This window comes from Thunnus thynnus, chromosome 4, assembly GCF_963924715.1.
Source record: "Thunnus thynnus chromosome 4, fThuThy2.1, whole genome shotgun sequence".
NCBI classification, from domain to species: domain Eukaryota; kingdom Metazoa; phylum Chordata; class Actinopteri; order Scombriformes; family Scombridae; genus Thunnus; species Thunnus thynnus.
Window position 1 is genome coordinate 4560086 of NC_089520.1, and position 16577 is coordinate 4576662.

Below are 16577 nucleotides of genomic sequence, written 5' to 3' on the forward strand. Positions count from 1 at the left end.
TGTGAGTGTGTGTGTAATGTGCAGACAGGCAATTAGTGTTCATTTTTCATGAGCCTGGTTCTCGAGCCTGCTGGTGCGGGCTCTGAGGCTGCGGTACTGTTTACCAGACGGCAGAAGCTGAAACAATCTGTAGTTGGGGTTAGAAATACAGTTGTAATACACTTGGAAAATAATAGAACACCTCAAAATATGTATGTTTTAATGTAATGTTAGTATATCAATGTGTCACAAATTTATTGATAAAATAAGTATTTTAATCATGATAATTACTATTTGAACTTTGCATCCCCCAGCCTCCTCCTGAGTTGTTTTGCATTGCTGGCATGGTTTTCCCAGGCACAGCTTTACATACAGCCTGCATGGTTATTGGAAAGTTCCGGGTCTCAACATCCCCATGGTCATACCCAGCCTCACCACCCTGCAGGAGGGTGCTCTCAGCCAGGGGAGAGCCAAGTGGAGTTTAAGGAACTGCTTCTGGGTGCTACACTGCATGACAGAGGCCTACTATGTGTTTACCAGGTGTGTGCACTAGCTCACTAGCTATTATATAGATCAGTGGCTGAACTGCACGGTCACGCTGGAAGTATTGCATGACATAGGGCTAGGTAGAGAGAGCGTGATGAAAACTGGAGGAAACTTGGATCATGTCAACACTAACGCACCTCAGAAGCACTGTGTGTAAGCATTTTGGATTTTACTCTATCAATGGCAAAATTATAGATAAAGATAAGGCTGTTTGCCGACTTTGTATGAAGCAATTACTTTACAATAACGTTACCACAACAACGAATGGAATCACCTGTTAGCTTCTCACCCAAGTGAGGCTAAAGAATCAGAGCACCAGCAGCTACACAACCAACCTTGCCTAACTTCCTATTTTTTGCCTATAAATTACATAATGCTAATGTTCTGTATAATTTGAATGAATTCCATAGCACTGTGAATTCATTCGAACTTTATTTTGGGAAAAAGTAAGAGCTCTAGCACATATGCTGCATGAGAGATGGACCTGCTATTCTGCTGCTCTCTCCTTTTTAAGCTTCAAGTCTATTTTCTCCCAACCCTGCGTGTCAGTGAAGCATGGATATACATACTTTGACTCCTATGTAAATAAACTACATATTCACAACAAAGAAAACCATACATAATTATGTTAAACTAATTTTGGCCATCTGCACCAAGATTTCAGTTTCTATCGATAGGCTAGATGATCAGTAATTTTGAGAATTTTCACTGTATTGATGATAGGGATTAATCATGTTATTTATATATAATGTGTATATTTGTTGTTTGTTGTTTTTTTCTTTTAAACTGTATATTCTGCATAATTCAATCACTGTATTGCAAGTCAAAAACTGAAAATCACTCTCTTGTCTAAAGCTTGTGCAAAATACTGCACCAGAGTTTTAACTGGTTCTAAATGTAGAGACTACTACATCACTCCAAATTAAGCATCCCAACACAGGATGCCAGTTAGTTTTACAAATGGTTTTAAGATTTTGTTGATCACATTTAAAGAACAGCTTGATCTGGCCCCAACCTTAATTTCAGACCTTTTTAAACCCTTAATGTCCCTGCGCCAAAAGAGGCAAGGTTTGATCATGCTCAACTTCTGTTCAAGCGGCAAACTGAACTCCTTAAGGGCAGCAGCCTCATGGTTCCCCACTGCCACTGCTGTGAGGGTAGGAGGCAAAGTTGTCATTGTGTGTACATTGAAAAAAATACAGGCAACAACGTTGGCACCTGTTGGTGTGCAGGTACTTCTAAGAGCATGAAACATATTTTCTATTTTTGTATTCTCAGGACAAGGCTTGCTGAGGCTCATTGCAGAGGATCACAGCCATCGTTGGAATTCTGAAAGGAAGAGGGTGACTTTCAATCTGCCATATTAACTTGAGACTTTTTTTAGCATGCAGATTCACATCTGTGTGTTAATACCAATTATGTATTAGCTTATTTGTTTGTTTCTGGATGGAAATTAGCTCCTGTTTTTGAATTTAGCCCCTATTTCCATGGCCAAGGAAAGTTCAGTCAATATTTGTCAGGGATGGGGGACTCAAGTCGCATGACTGGACACAAGTCGCAAATCTGAGGACTTGCGACTTGCTTGACTAATACTGATAAGACTCGACTTGACTTTGACTTGAGGCAGATGACTCGAAAAGAAGTTTTTATTTAGCTGAATCGCCTATTTGCATTATTGTAGATATTGAGCATGAACAGTTAACGTTTTGAGACATGAAAGGGTGACTTCTAGTGTAGTGTGCGTAACCCAGGCTTTAAAGACAGTGTCTACCAGGACCTAGAAAACAATGCAAGACAGGATTGAGCTGAAAGCTTGTTGAAAGCATTTTCCCATACCTGCGCTGAGCTTGAGTTGAGCTTAATATTACCAGACCGTTTCTGATTTAGACAAGAAAGCTTATGAATTGACAGCTTTTCATGACAGAGCTTCATTATTCTGTTCAAGGTCCCTCACTAGTTCAAAGTCAATGTAACTTAACCACAGCAGCATGGTCTCTCCTTCTCTCCAGTCAACTGTGTGATAAATGCAATCCTTCAAGATCAGGCAAACAAGATGGTATTTTTCCTTGATGATGCTTGGCATGTGAACAATTTCAGTGTTCTAAATGAATGGATGTATTAGTTTACACAATCCACAGCAGAAAAAAGTCATCATCAGATAGAATACTGTTTCGTTGTGCAAGCGCCAAATGCAGGTAGATTTTCCATTTGGCGAGTAAATATACCAAAATAGTCATGTGTTGCAGGCAGAGACTCAGGCTGATGCTGGGCTGTAGTATAACTTTGAGTTTTTTTATTTGTGCACTTTACAACCACAACAAATCATGATATGTAGCTTACAGTCCACCAGTATATTTTTGCTGCTGTTAAAACCCACTAGCTTTGTGCTTACTACTGCAACTGGAGGAAGTTCCTCTTCTTCTATTACTTCTGCTTCAAAATTCTCACCTTACTCAAAGGCACAACCTGGTGGCAGAAGTCATACAACATATCAACAAACATTAATACTGCATAAAATACAAAATTATGAACACTAGATCCTGGAAAACATGTTATATCAGATTATTTATTTTTGTTTACTTAGTTAATTAATTTAAAGTTCATCTATAAAAAAAAAACAAAACAACAAAAAACAAGGTATGAACCGAACCATGGATTTGGAGAATCGTTATACCCCTAATCAATAGTGATATTTATGAATCCTAACCATAGCCATCCCTAGTGTTAGAGACTAACTAACGTGCCGTTTTCTCATGACATGGCTTGCCATTGTACCCCTTTCTCTAGTGTTTTAAGTGCTTCTTTCATGGTGACTTGACTTGTGACTTAATTGACTTGTCTTGCCTGACGTTTAGTAGTGACTTGACTTGGCTTACTTGAGTCTAAACACAGTGACTTAGGACTTGCTTTAGCCTTTAAGGTTAAGACTTGACACTTGCTTGTGACTTGCACATGTGTAACTCCCACTTCTGATATTTGTGAACATGAACTACTTCCTCCCAAAGCCACAAACCAGAGACGTGAGACTCAAATTTCTGACTCAAAGTCTGGAGCTGCTTCATAGACAATGAATGCGAAACTAATTTTGTAGTAATTTTTAAATACCCAAGTAAGCTTTATTCTATAGTGACCTTTCATATCTGAAAAAAATGTACCTGTATACTAGGGTTGGGCGTTGTCTACAGAATTGGCATATGACGATGTCCACAGTGAAACATCGTAATGGACGATGATATCGGGTGGGATAAATTACTGCATTTTGCTTTCATTTATGGTCGCGCTAAGTCTCTCTCCTCTCCTCTGTTTCATCGCAGGCGGGGCTGAGCAATCCTTGCATGTGTGAGCGTGTGTCCTCTGAGCGGAGACAGTGAACCATGTGAAGTACTTGAGATGACAACTACAGTAGTTGCATTACTGTAAGTGCAATAAAAGCTCTGTGAGTAAAAAGCCATTAAGAGTAATTTAATCCACACAAAAGATGGACAGACAATGGGGGGGCTTTTAAAACACGATGTTACGATGGTGGAGGCTCAGTGGTTGATAACTGTCAGCCATTGGCGATGGACGATGGCATTGCCCATTGGCCCAACCCTACTGTATACTCAGAACATCCCCCTGGGTGTTCTCAGTGTCATCTATAACATGTTTCTCAATTCATTGTTTTTGGAAAAGCTCTAGACATTATCAGATGACATCACAAATTTGAATTTTAGCATAATAATTTTTGGATTTGGGAGAGATTTGTTCATGTTCACTAACATTTTGAACCATCTTAGAGCATGGGAATAACATGTATGAATTTCTAAATTGGTCGTAGTTTCCCTTTTGCTATAATGCAACATGCAAGACATTGTACTGATAAAATGTACGAAACTGTTCTTGCTTCTATTGATGTCTGTTGAAGTAATCTGAATGAAAAAAAAAACATTCTAGTAAAGTATTCTGTTTGAGTTGATATAATGGTACTTTTGCATAGACCCTCTGGTTTTCGTACATTCAGAACACCATACATTAATGTGAAATGTCTGTAGATATATTGGGGAGTTGCTTGCAATTACTGTAAAATAATGTTCATATGAAGTAAACCCCATACATTTATGGGAAAAGCCTGTAAATATACTGGAGAGCTGCTTGTAATTACTGTCAAATAATGTTTATGTAAAGTTAAGCTCATACATTAATGGGGAAATGTATGTAGATATATGGATAGTTGCTTTTAAATACTATCAAATAATGTTTGTATGAACTAAACCTAATACATTTATGGGAAAAGCCTGTAAATATACTGGAGAGTTGCTTGTAATTACTGTCAAATAATGTTTCTTTAAAGTAATGATTATTAAAATTATGTTTTTGGAAACTATTATCACATGATCTTATTTTTTTCTTCAGTATAAAACCAACATTTTTTAAAAAGACAATTACATCTGATTGACAAGAGCCGTGACACTGTTTACATAAAAGTTGGTAAACTCTTCAAGTAAAGTCGTCGACTGCCCGACTGCCCGACCCGAGCACCTGGTGTGGAAGTTAGTATGCACACAGACTATCTCAGTGGGCTTTTCAGTGCAGTACAGTGCATGTGTCAACCTGTCCCTTTATTTCATGACGAAATATACCAAAATAATAAAGGGATTTACTGTAAATAGATTGGATAATCACATAAAATAAAAGCCTAAAGCTCTCAAGATACCATTAATGGGTGTTAAAGGAGAGTAATTTGAATGTAATTTTACATATTACATGTACTTTGAGGGGGAGTTCTTGTGGATGGATTGAATAATCCTATGAATTTACCAAAGATTACTGTATGAAAACAGGAGTCTTCATTTAAATTAGGTCATTTTAAGGTATTTCTGCAGTCTTTTTCATTTTTTATGCAGGTTTATACATTTGTTTAACATTCTAGCGATGTTTTAAAATGAGATTTTATTTTTATTTTACAATGGTTTGGCTGCAAAAATGCAGACAATGTCCAAAGTAATTATCCATATTTTTAAAATAAATCTGTAGAATAACTAAAAGTTTTTTACAGTTATTTGACGGTAAGTGTTTGGCAACTTTTGCTGCCAGACTTCTTACCATTTTTTTACGATTTTTTTTTTTTTTTAGATTGTAGGGCTGCAATTTATGATTATTTTCATTATTGATTAATCTGATTATTTTCTCAATTAGCTGATTAATGATTTTGTCTATGAATTGTCAGAAAATAATGAAAAATGCCTGCTATAATTTCCCACAGCTCAAGCAGATGTATTCAAATGATTGGTTTTGTCTGGCCAACAGTGAAAACACTAAGATATGCTGTTTACTGTCATATAACAGAACTGGATATTAACTGCAGTTATGCTTTATTGTTCTGGTTGTTTTCTTTATGGTCAAACTCAAACTCCAGTGTGCGGAAGGCAAGAGGACCACTGCTGCTGTATGAGGAGAAGCCAAGGAGCCGTCCCAGGATTTGATGCTGCATTCTTCACTTGGATTTCAGATAAGCTTTAAATCTATAAGGGGCCTTTAATTGAACTAGATCTACATGGTTAACTAAACTAAACTTTACTTACTTGACTGAAATGAATTAACATTTAACATTTTTGTATGATTAATAAGGAAGGATGCGGTAAAAAAAAAAAGGCAGCGATTCGACTGACAAAATACCAGTTGACTCAGTGTGATAAAACAGCTGTGGTTTCAACAGGAAGCATGAGCTGTTTCTTCCATCTAAATACAACATCATCATCAACAAGAGAAGTGCATGGCCATTAGAAAAGGAATGATAGAAAATTGCACAATTTTTACAGACATTTGCTCATTTCACTCTGTACTATATTCACACCTATTTATAATATTACTTCTATCGAAAGCTGCAAGAGATGTTAAACTAAACTCATTTTTACTTTGATGTCCTATTTTAGCATACAAGCCTGACACTGATGTCGCCTATTGCTTTTACTTAGAGTGTAGATGATGGTTGATTGTGTCAACAGCTGCACTGAAGTCCTGAAGAACCAAAACAATTCTCAAAATCAACAACTGACTCTTTAATATGAGGTGCTCTGAAACCAGACTGAAATACAGACTGTGTTTTAGTTCAGATAATGTTGCAACTGTCCAAAAAAAACACAGACAAACAAACAAACAAAAATAACCATTTACATTTTGTTATATGTGATGATTTACAAAAAAGACACAAGGTAAAGGCAAATAATGCTGTCAGCTGAGTAGCTGGTTTTGGGGATATGTATGTCACAGCTCGCTCGGTCAGAGTTGATGTGAAAGTTGAGGATGGAGCAGTGCAGCAGGTAGAGGTCCGTGTCTTAAAGATACCAGTGATGTGAATCAAGTGCAGCGCAGGTCTTGAGTCTGGCTTTCAGGTGTGTTCCTGTATCTCCTGATAGATTTGATTCCATCTGTAGGAGAATGTAACATGTGTAGTCTCAGTAGCACATTTGCTATTGTGATAATCAACACCGTCAATACTGATTGTATGATGTAGTTTTCAGTAAAGTAAACAAACAAATAAAACCTTGATGGTGCACTTGATGGACACCACCACGCAGAGTCCAGTTTAGTAAACTGGTGCCTGCAGTATCTCTAAACCATATCTGGACTCGACCTGACTTGTTTATGGCAAGACCCACATAAATGTGGGTGTTTCTGTAATTTACATAATATGCATCTCATGATGTAACACTGAGGCATTTTGCATGTTTAAATGTAACTGCAGCTTAAATATAAATGACCACACACATATACAAACATACACTGACCTCTTTGCTTTTCCTTCATGCTTTGTTTCTTGTGTTTTTACAAGGTGCAAAACCTGTTGGACATAAGAGGAAACATAAGGGAGCAAAAGAATTGTAGTAAAATGTAGTAGTACAGTATTCACTAATGTTAAATTACCTGTAGTGTTCGATGAAGATACAGTGTATTGTATAGTAAAAGATAATGCTACAGGGTATGGTGTGTCTTTGAACAGCTTCTTATTGTAAGTAAGGTAAATTTGTTAGAGTGAGCTAAAAGCCAGCACACTGATGCTGGTCTCTGTCTCTGCCTGAAACTGTAACAGAATCCATAAAAACATTTTTTTTAGATATTACAAATCAGGTTTGAACAAATATGACCTAACATAATTAGTTCGATCAAATTCAAATGCAACCCGCCTGGCTTATCCTAAAATATGTTTTTCACACCTTAGTTGAAATATTTGGAATTTTGAGTAAATAGTGTCAGCCTGATTACATGATCCCTACAAAATGTTAGAAAGTGAAAACAAATGTTTTTTTGGGGGTCTGGTTCTATGTGACTGGAGATGTTTGAAGATTGAAAACCAGTGATGAACTCTCTTACGTTCGTAGACAAAGAATGCGATGAACATAAGCAGCAACAGCAGCAGATCCAAACAGAGAGCCACAGCAATGGTCAACCAAAATGTCTGATCTGTGTGACAAAACCAGACATTAAGATGATATCAGACATGAATAAAAATGACCATCAGGAGCACCAGCATGCAACATTAACATCCAGATTACAACTGATGAAATGTTTGTAGTTGGTGGTATTTTACCATGACCAATTAAAGACTGAGCTTTTTCTTACCAAATGAAGGTGAGGAGGTTGGTGGCACTGAAAAGCAAACAGTCAGAACATTTAAGTTGTGTTCACAAGTAACAGTAGATTTAAAATGTGTAAAATCAAATGGGGGTAGCAAAGGAGAAGATAAAGTTTGTATTTAAGAAAAAACTGAAGAAATCTGAAAAACGTTACTATATTCATATAAACAAATATGTTTAACTGCCATTTCTCTATTGGCTGTCACAGTTTCTTTAAAGTATAACTTTGTTAAAAAGTGTCATTTAGCCTACAAAATGATTAATAGCACAAATCTTAATTTTGACAGTTACAATATTAATATGCTTATAGAATACAATTAACTCACTGTTGAGTATCTACATTAGAACATGTTACTACATGAAATGATAATTTAAAACAATGTAAAGATGGATAGTCACACAGATGTAAGTTGGATGAAATGCTGTGACCGGACACTAATGACCTTTATTTGTTGTATTGAGATTTACTGCACAATGTTGTATGTAATTTACATTACTGTAAGGAGCACCAGCACACAACATTAATATCCAGATTACAAACAAAATACAAATGATGAAATGTTTGTAGTTAGTGGTATTTTACGATGACCAATTAAACACTCTGAGCCTTTTCTTACCAAATGAAAGTGAGGAGGTTGGTGGCACTGAAAAGCAAACAGTCAGAACTTCATTTAAGTTGTTTTTGCAAGCGACAGTAAATTTAAAATGTTTAAAATCAAACTTGGATAGCAAAGGAGAAGATAATGTTAGTAAAACCTGTGGCAACAGCATTTGTCCACTCACCTACAGTCATCTCCAGTTTGTTGAAGAATGGGTTACTGCGTCTATTGTCAGTGTTTTGTGCTCCACACCAGTATGTCCCGGCGTCGTCTGTTGTTAGGTTTCTCACAGTTATGATGATATTTCTCTTCACTCTGTCTTCCTTAAGTGAAAACTTCCCAGTGTTCGTCTTGGGCTTTGTGGTGCTCCATAGAGGTTGACATATAGATGGATCTTCTCCCTTACAGATGAATTTCTTTATTGGAACACTTACTGGGTACTTACACCAGTATGTGAAAGTTTGCCCAATAGTTTTGGATCTCTTGAAGCTAGTAATATCTGTAGATAGATAGAAAGACAGAGTAATAGATTATTATGCTAAAACAAAATGAAGGTCAGAAAAAAGCCTCTAACCAGTAGAGGAGAGCTAAATCTGTATTACTTACTTTTAATCTCCAATTGTATTTTTCTGAGTGAAACTCTGTAACTTTCTTCATTTGATTTGACTCCACACCAGTAGACACCAGCATGCTGTGATCTCACATTACTGATGGACATGTTGAAGCTGTTGGTGTCTGTGAGAGTGAATGTCCTGTTTGACTTTACAGACGGTTGCGTTGATAAAATCTCCTCACAGATTTCATTCTTGTCTTTGCAGATAAACTTGACACTGGAGTTGTATTCGTTAGGGTAATCACATGTGATGGTGGTTTTAGCTGTTTTGTATGCAGCTTGATTAAATGGTGTCTGGCAGCCATCTTTCACTGCAAAGAAAAAAGAAAACATCAAATGTAACACTTTAATACTGTGCTAACACAGGATGGAAATGTATCATCACACTCATATACAGTAAAGGGTGCATCATGTGCATTCATCTGTTCATCTGGAATTTGATCTTTGTGTCTTTCAATTTCTGATTAGTGTGTGTCCACACGGTCATTTAGTGCAAAAATGCATTTAAAAGTTGATGTGAAGCTTATATAAGGCTTCAGCAGTCTGAGTTAATCATATCAAGTGGATATCTGCCACATTTTAGGGGTGCAACGATGAGAAAATCAATGACAAAATTAGTCATTGACGAATTTGATTGTCGATAATTGTTGGTTGCATCATCATGCGTCTTTTTCACGCTGTGGAGCTGAACAACATCATTTTTTGTAGTGTGTGTCATCTCGCTTTCTACCTATCTCTGCTGAGAGTTGCACATGCGTTACAGTGAATAGCAGGAGGCGACAGGTGAACAACATACCAAATGGCGGTGGCTGATTTAACACCCTCTTGTCCCAAAATATCAAAGGTCTGGGAGCATTTCACTCTCGACGCACTGAAGAAAAAGATAACCTGCAAGTTTTGTAAAGCTGACCTCACATATCACGGGAGCAAGTCTGTTATGCATGAGCATTTGAAGAGGAGGCATGTTTGAGATCAGGACAATGTAGACTCGCCTTGGTAAGATATTTAGCTTTTTAGCTAGATAGCTAGCTATGTATAGACGGAGTTGTCTCGGCTTTTAACATTAATATAGTACTGTAGTGCTATAGAAAAAACAAGATATATCTCTTTTGAACATCAACTGTATTATTTAACTTCACAGTTCAAAGTTACAATGATGCAGTACTCTATTTCACTTGTTTACTTCTTTTTTGTGTTAATTGGCACGATTGGTACATTACGCCAGCACTTTTGTTTACATTTTCAGTCCCTCACCCACAAGTTAATGTTATAAGTCAAGACAAAATATTGCTTGAATGTATCCTTTCTCAATTTTTAGCTTGTTTTGCATTACTGGCATATTTAAGTTTAAAGGAGTAATGTTACTATTTTATCTGACAAATTTCTTTTTTTAATCAACTTCACCAACTTGCTGGTCAATGTCATGAGGCTTTTTTAATCAAATTTATGCAGTCTTACTAAGAAGACTAAAGGTACCATGGATGGTTTTCTGCAAAAGAGGTAGACGTGTACTCCACAGCAAGCAACTGCCCTCACAAACTCAATATTAAACATGCTGGTCAATGACATGAGGCCACTCTCCATGATTGACGGTGAGGGGTTTCAAAAAATGATTCACCAGTTAAACCCTGAATACACCCTGCCATCCCGAACCCTTTATGAAATGATGAGACAGCCTTTCTGAAGGTTAGTGTTACACATATACACACCAAACAATAGCAATTGTATATTTGATATAAGCAATGAAATAAACAGATTTCACAAATAAATAATATTAAGACCACTGATCAATAATTTAATTTTGATTAAATCATAAAATGACAACAATGATGTAAAAAAAAATCCATAACTGATATGTTGAATATTTACTTTATAGACTGCTTGGGTCTTTTCACTTCTTTTCACTTTCACTTTCTCTTCTGATGTCCTTAAAGGTGAAGGAGATCATAAAAGAGGTCAACAGCTCCCTCACATTGACAGCTGAGGTGGACCAGCCATGGAGTGTCCTGCCATTTCATCACTGTGGATTTATCTTTTGTATCAGTAGTAGCCTAAACAGCAGCAAAGTTTATGAAAAGACATATTTCTGAGGGAAGTATCTCTATTGTCTTTATTGTTAGTAAGCACATGGCTAAAACAACGCCAAATATAACAGCTGGTAGCTAAATAGCGCCATTGAGTAATTGTATGATTCATTATCTGATTAGTCGATTAATCGTTTCAATAATCGATGACCAGTCGACTATCAAAATAGTCATCAGTTGCAGCCCTACCACATTTACAATCTTTAGCATCAAATTCTCTCTTTGTGTTTCCTTAGACAGTGTTTCCCTGTTGAGCTGCAGCGGAAGTATAGTAACAAAAAGAGGAACTTTGGCACTAAAAAGACTGTAATGTTGAAAGATATCTACTTGATTTGACTGAAGCTTCATGTTAGCTTCAGATAAACTTTAATTTAAATACATTTTTGTACAGAAGGAGGACTGTGGATTTTGTCCCCCGTCATTTACATTGTAAGTGCATTATGAGGGAATCTTCTAATGGTCAGTATGAACAGGAGGAATGATTACAACAAGAAAAACATGTTTCACTGTTCATTAAGGCTCCTGACTGTTGTTTTAAGGCAGACTTGAAAATTGTGCACCCGTCCTTTAATTTAATGACAGAACACATAATTTGAGTTAATGATAGCCAACTTGCATAACCGTGAACAATCATATTTGTTTGTTTTGAATTAGTTCTTGTCTTTCATAAAAGGAGAAAACTTGTGTTAGGAGTTAAATATTGCATTTCAGGCATAATTTAATTTCTTTTCTGATTTCTTCTGGTTTGATCTTGTTTTCGGGTCTCTTGGTGACTCAGTCATGGACTGTTTACTGTGCCGATGGACTTAACTGGCATTCTTGAGATGATGGTGTCATTTTGTTAGTCTGTGCTGTTGGGTTTCGGCTCTTGTTTCTGTTTATTTCTTATTTTTGTGTTTTAATTTTTCTCAAAAAGAAAAGTCAACACAACAACAAAAAGAACTCTGACACTAAACTTTACATGTATCATATCAGAGGGTTTTTTTTTACTATTAAATCTGTTATCTACAATGTATGGATTGATGTTTGCCTTTGTGGGGTCTGCATAGAAAATGTTATGAAATCTCTTACATTTTATGTAATACGTTTTTTTTTTTGTTTTTTTTTAATTATTATTAACAAAACAAAACCTTCACATTGATGCAGCATTCATCTATTCTAAAAAAAAAAAAGAGTCTCTTACCAGCTTTCAGTTCCAGTTTCACAGATTCAGAGGATGAGTTGTTTTGGTCAAATTTACACTGGTACTCCCCAAAGTCCTCACTTTTAATTTGATTAAAGACCATTCTTAGATTTTTATTTTTTGTATCGTGGTACATTGAAAATCTGCCTTCCTCTACCCACACATCCTTTTCATTACTTCGTGTGGTTGTTCCTCTGGGATTAACAACCTCAATACTTTGATAGTTTTGATTTGCTCTTGGGTATTTGCAGGTGAGTTCAACCCATTCTCCTTCACATCCCTTCAGTTCATACAGGGCCTCACAGGCTGTAGATTAGACAAAGAGAAAAGTTCCCATCATGTTAGATGCAATCAGACAACAATCACAGAGACACTGCTCTAATCTAAATTAATTCTTAATGCAACATACACTGTGTGACTCTAAGTAGTAAACGGACTTTCATCAGTAATCTTATTGTTGAGAAAGTTTAGTGTACCTTGGATTCCATAAAATGCCTGTGTGCAATGAACAAACATTACATTACTAAACTGGTTCAGCCGTGTTTCCTTCGGCTCAGAAATTTAGATCCATCCTGTTATTCCATGAAACCGAGAAAGTTATCCACACCTTTGCAATGTCATGGTTGGATTATGTAAACATATCTTTACTTGCTTTTTATAAATTCCTCATTTAATCACCCCCAGCTTATTTAAAAGTGTGATGCTACTTAATGCCAAAGCCAGAGAGAACATTTCTGTGAGTTTGAAAAATACTATCCCTCACCATAGTCTCCTAACAGTCCCACAAACTAAACTTTAATCTAAAGGAGACTGAGTAGATGCAGGTGTGGCCCATAAACTCTTGAACAACTTTACAATATCATGTTGGAAAAATAGATTCTGATGATATATTTTATTTTTACTCCATTTTGTAAAAGACAAACAAAGAATACAATGTGAGCTGAGGAGCAATTCCATACACAGGCTGTATTGTAACATTTATAGTACACAAAACCATAAATTTCCTTTACAATTTAGAAATTTCTTGCTGTAGCCTGACCAATACTCCATTTTTGAGGTTGAAATTGAATCAATAACAATAATGTATGTTGGCTGAAATTGAATTGTGACCAAGATCTTCACAGTTGTAAAATAAGTCCAACGCAAAGTCCAATTCATTTTTTATGGGACATGAACAAATCACACAAATAATTTTTCAGTCGCACACTCTAATTTTCACTCACATATCTGAGTGAAATATTCAAATTATAAAGCCAACAACAAAACATACACATGGTCAAGTGAAGATGTAGTAGAGTGTTGAGTCTTGTACTTAGTTGGCTGCTGGTGAGGAGCTATAATAGAGTATCGATGTAAGACTACCACATGTACTGTGGGTTGAGTGTCATTCTAAACAGTACTGATACAACATGAATGGTTACCCAAACTAGAACTTGGGATGTGTTGACATGGGTTTGCTAAAACAACTGCTAGTCTAATTTGTAAAATCAGTAGTCTGGTAGTAGTAATCCTTTTACCTGTCATCACTGAGAGGATGAGTAGAAGACAGCTCTTCATTGTGTTCATCTTGTTGCCAATATCCTCAGTCAGATGTTGGTTTTTCAGTATTCTCTTGCGGTTGGTCTGTATAGTTGGTTGGTCTTCACGGTCTGTTAAGCTGTTGTTCCTCGTTAACTTAAAAGTACTCGCCACCACAACATGTTCCTTTTTATTCTTCCATTTTTTCTTCCTTGACTCAGACTTAGTCATATCATCTTCCTCTTTAGACAGTACTTTAACTCATCACACAGTCACACTTAATTCATCATCACAAGAGGAAAAAATCTGTTTAGTATACTTAAAAAGACACTTCTCATTAAAATGTATCACTTGAATAGGTGCAGCCTCATCATTACTAATAATTTGTCGTAAATAAGTACGTTATGTACTTTATACATCATAAATTTTGGTATCTGCACAATTCCTCAATGCAAAACAAGTGACTGAGGGAATGAAATGACAAATGGAAATGAGGTTGTATTAATCCGTAATGGGGAAATTGGGATTTTTTTCCTCCCAACAAACTATAAATTAATATTCAGCACTGCGAATAGCACAATATATCGCCCTTCTTAATCAAAAGCTGTTCTCATAATTCACAGATGAAGGAAAGAATGTGGGAACAACAGTGGTGATGACCATGGTTATGTTCAGGTTCTCATATGTCACAAACTTTGTCTATTACAATATTTTATATGGCTTAATCTGCAACATTTTTTCATGATTTTACTACTGTCTATTGCCTACTGATTTAGTAAGTTTTGGTAATAATTAAACAACAGTAATTGCTTTTCCCGGTGGTGTAATGTTTTACTGTGTGTAATTGCATTACAATAACTGACAGTAACTGAAATCAGCATTAATGCAATTTACATACTTAAACTGAACTGAATTAAAATATGTCAAGGTCAAGTCAATCAAAGAAAATAACTTTGAATTATTATTATTATTATTATTATTATTATTATTATTATTATTATTATTGCTCCTTTGATTGTCAGAACATGTGTAAAACCTCCTGTATGGGGCAGACAAAGCTGTGAAATGAGCGTCCATCTTCCACAATCCGCTTTGGTAAAAAAATTATTGTGTGACAAAGAGAATAACTTAAATGAGGAAGGAAATGTTACGACAGGCTTGATGCTTTGCAAAGTATCTTGGCCTCTTGGTTTTGGAAGTTTGGGGCTGTAACGATCATCAGTCTAATCTCTTAATATCAGTAATCAGGTAACTGTGAACTTTTAACCTTTTTTCAGGGAGGATTAGAGAAAGAAATCTTCATTTTGTTTGGATTTCTGTCACATTATTTACCTCCAGTAGTTGTCTCTAGTTTCTGCACACTGGTATTTCTTGTGTCATTAGGTCTACCCCTTTCACAATTCTTTCTTTCTTTCTTTCTTTCCTTCTTTCTTTCTTTCTTTCTTTCTTTCTTTCACTGCTGTTATTGCAGCATTGGAAACTGGACTATGAAACTGCGTAGATTCAAGTCATGACGAGTAAACATTTTATGTCATTATTGTACTTTAATTATCTAATAGTTTATTATTTATGTCACAAGTTTTTCGGCTGACAAATGAGAAGGTGCTTGTGAGTAGAAAAGGAGCAGCATTCACTGCTGTCTACCATGATGTCAGTCCTCTTGTCATCACCAGATGGCACCAAAGTAAAAACAAAAAACTCAAATTTAGCAGATAGTGAATTTAGTATGAGGAGACAATTACTGATGTAATAGGTAATCTGCAAATTTTATGATTACTAAAGGATATGGTTGTCAATTTTCAGCTTTTCTTATTGTCAACAAATCTCATGTGCAGAGCCAAACCAACAATGAACTCACCCTACTTACAAGGATTATGTGTATGTCCAAAGCCTGATGTATCTTATATACACGCAATCCTTGTGTGTGTATGCTATGGCTCTACACATTAGATTTGTTGACAATAAGAAAAATATAGAAAATCGAAAGCCTTATCCTTAAAGCAGAGAAAGGCCTGATGATTTGATGGGAGGGACACACCTACCTTTGTGCAAGGCAAGTTTATTTGTATAACACATTTCAACAACAAGGCAATTCAAAGTGCTTTACATTGAGCATAAAAGCAACACAAGGCAATGTAAAAAGACATTTAAATACAAAAGTGTTTAATTGGAAATAAAAAGAAGCTAAAATAGAATAAGACAGATATAACTGGATAATAAAAGTTCCAGATATGTGGAGCATAAAAACTGAACTCTGCTTCTCCATGTTTAGTTCTGACTCTGGGGACAGAAAGCAGACCTGTCCCAGACGACCTGAGAGGTCTAGATGGTTCATAACGTAGCAGCAGCTCAGAAATGTATTTTGGCCCTAAACCATTCAGTGCTTTATAAACCAACAGCAGTATTTTAAAATCAATTCTTTGACAGACAGGAAGCCAACGT

At 36.1% G+C, this 16577-nt stretch overlaps 3 long non-coding RNA genes across 3 annotated transcripts; 1 reads left to right on the forward strand and 2 right to left on the reverse strand.

Annotated features, from left to right (window-relative positions):
- Positions 1 to 447: 447 nt before the first annotated feature.
- Positions 448 to 4810, forward strand: LOC137182213 (uncharacterized). The gene is made up of 3 exons (XR_010928280.1): positions 448 to 519; positions 1804 to 1868; positions 3840 to 4810. It is a non-coding gene; the product is annotated as an uncharacterized lncRNA (long non-coding RNA).
- A 1544-nt stretch (positions 4811 to 6354) lies between these two features.
- On the reverse strand, positions 6355 to 8158 carry LOC137182214 (uncharacterized). The gene is made up of 3 exons (XR_010928281.1): positions 7876 to 8158; positions 7293 to 7345; positions 6355 to 6932 (listed from the first exon to the last, which is right to left on the reverse strand). It is a non-coding gene; the product is annotated as an uncharacterized lncRNA (long non-coding RNA).
- A 296-nt stretch (positions 8159 to 8454) lies between these two features.
- Positions 8455 to 9659, reverse strand: LOC137182215 (uncharacterized). Its single transcript, XR_010928282.1, has 3 exons — positions 9344 to 9659; positions 8922 to 9236; positions 8455 to 8782 (listed from the first exon to the last, which is right to left on the reverse strand). It is a non-coding gene; the product is annotated as an uncharacterized lncRNA (long non-coding RNA).
- Positions 9660 to 16577: the final 6918 nt, after the last annotated feature.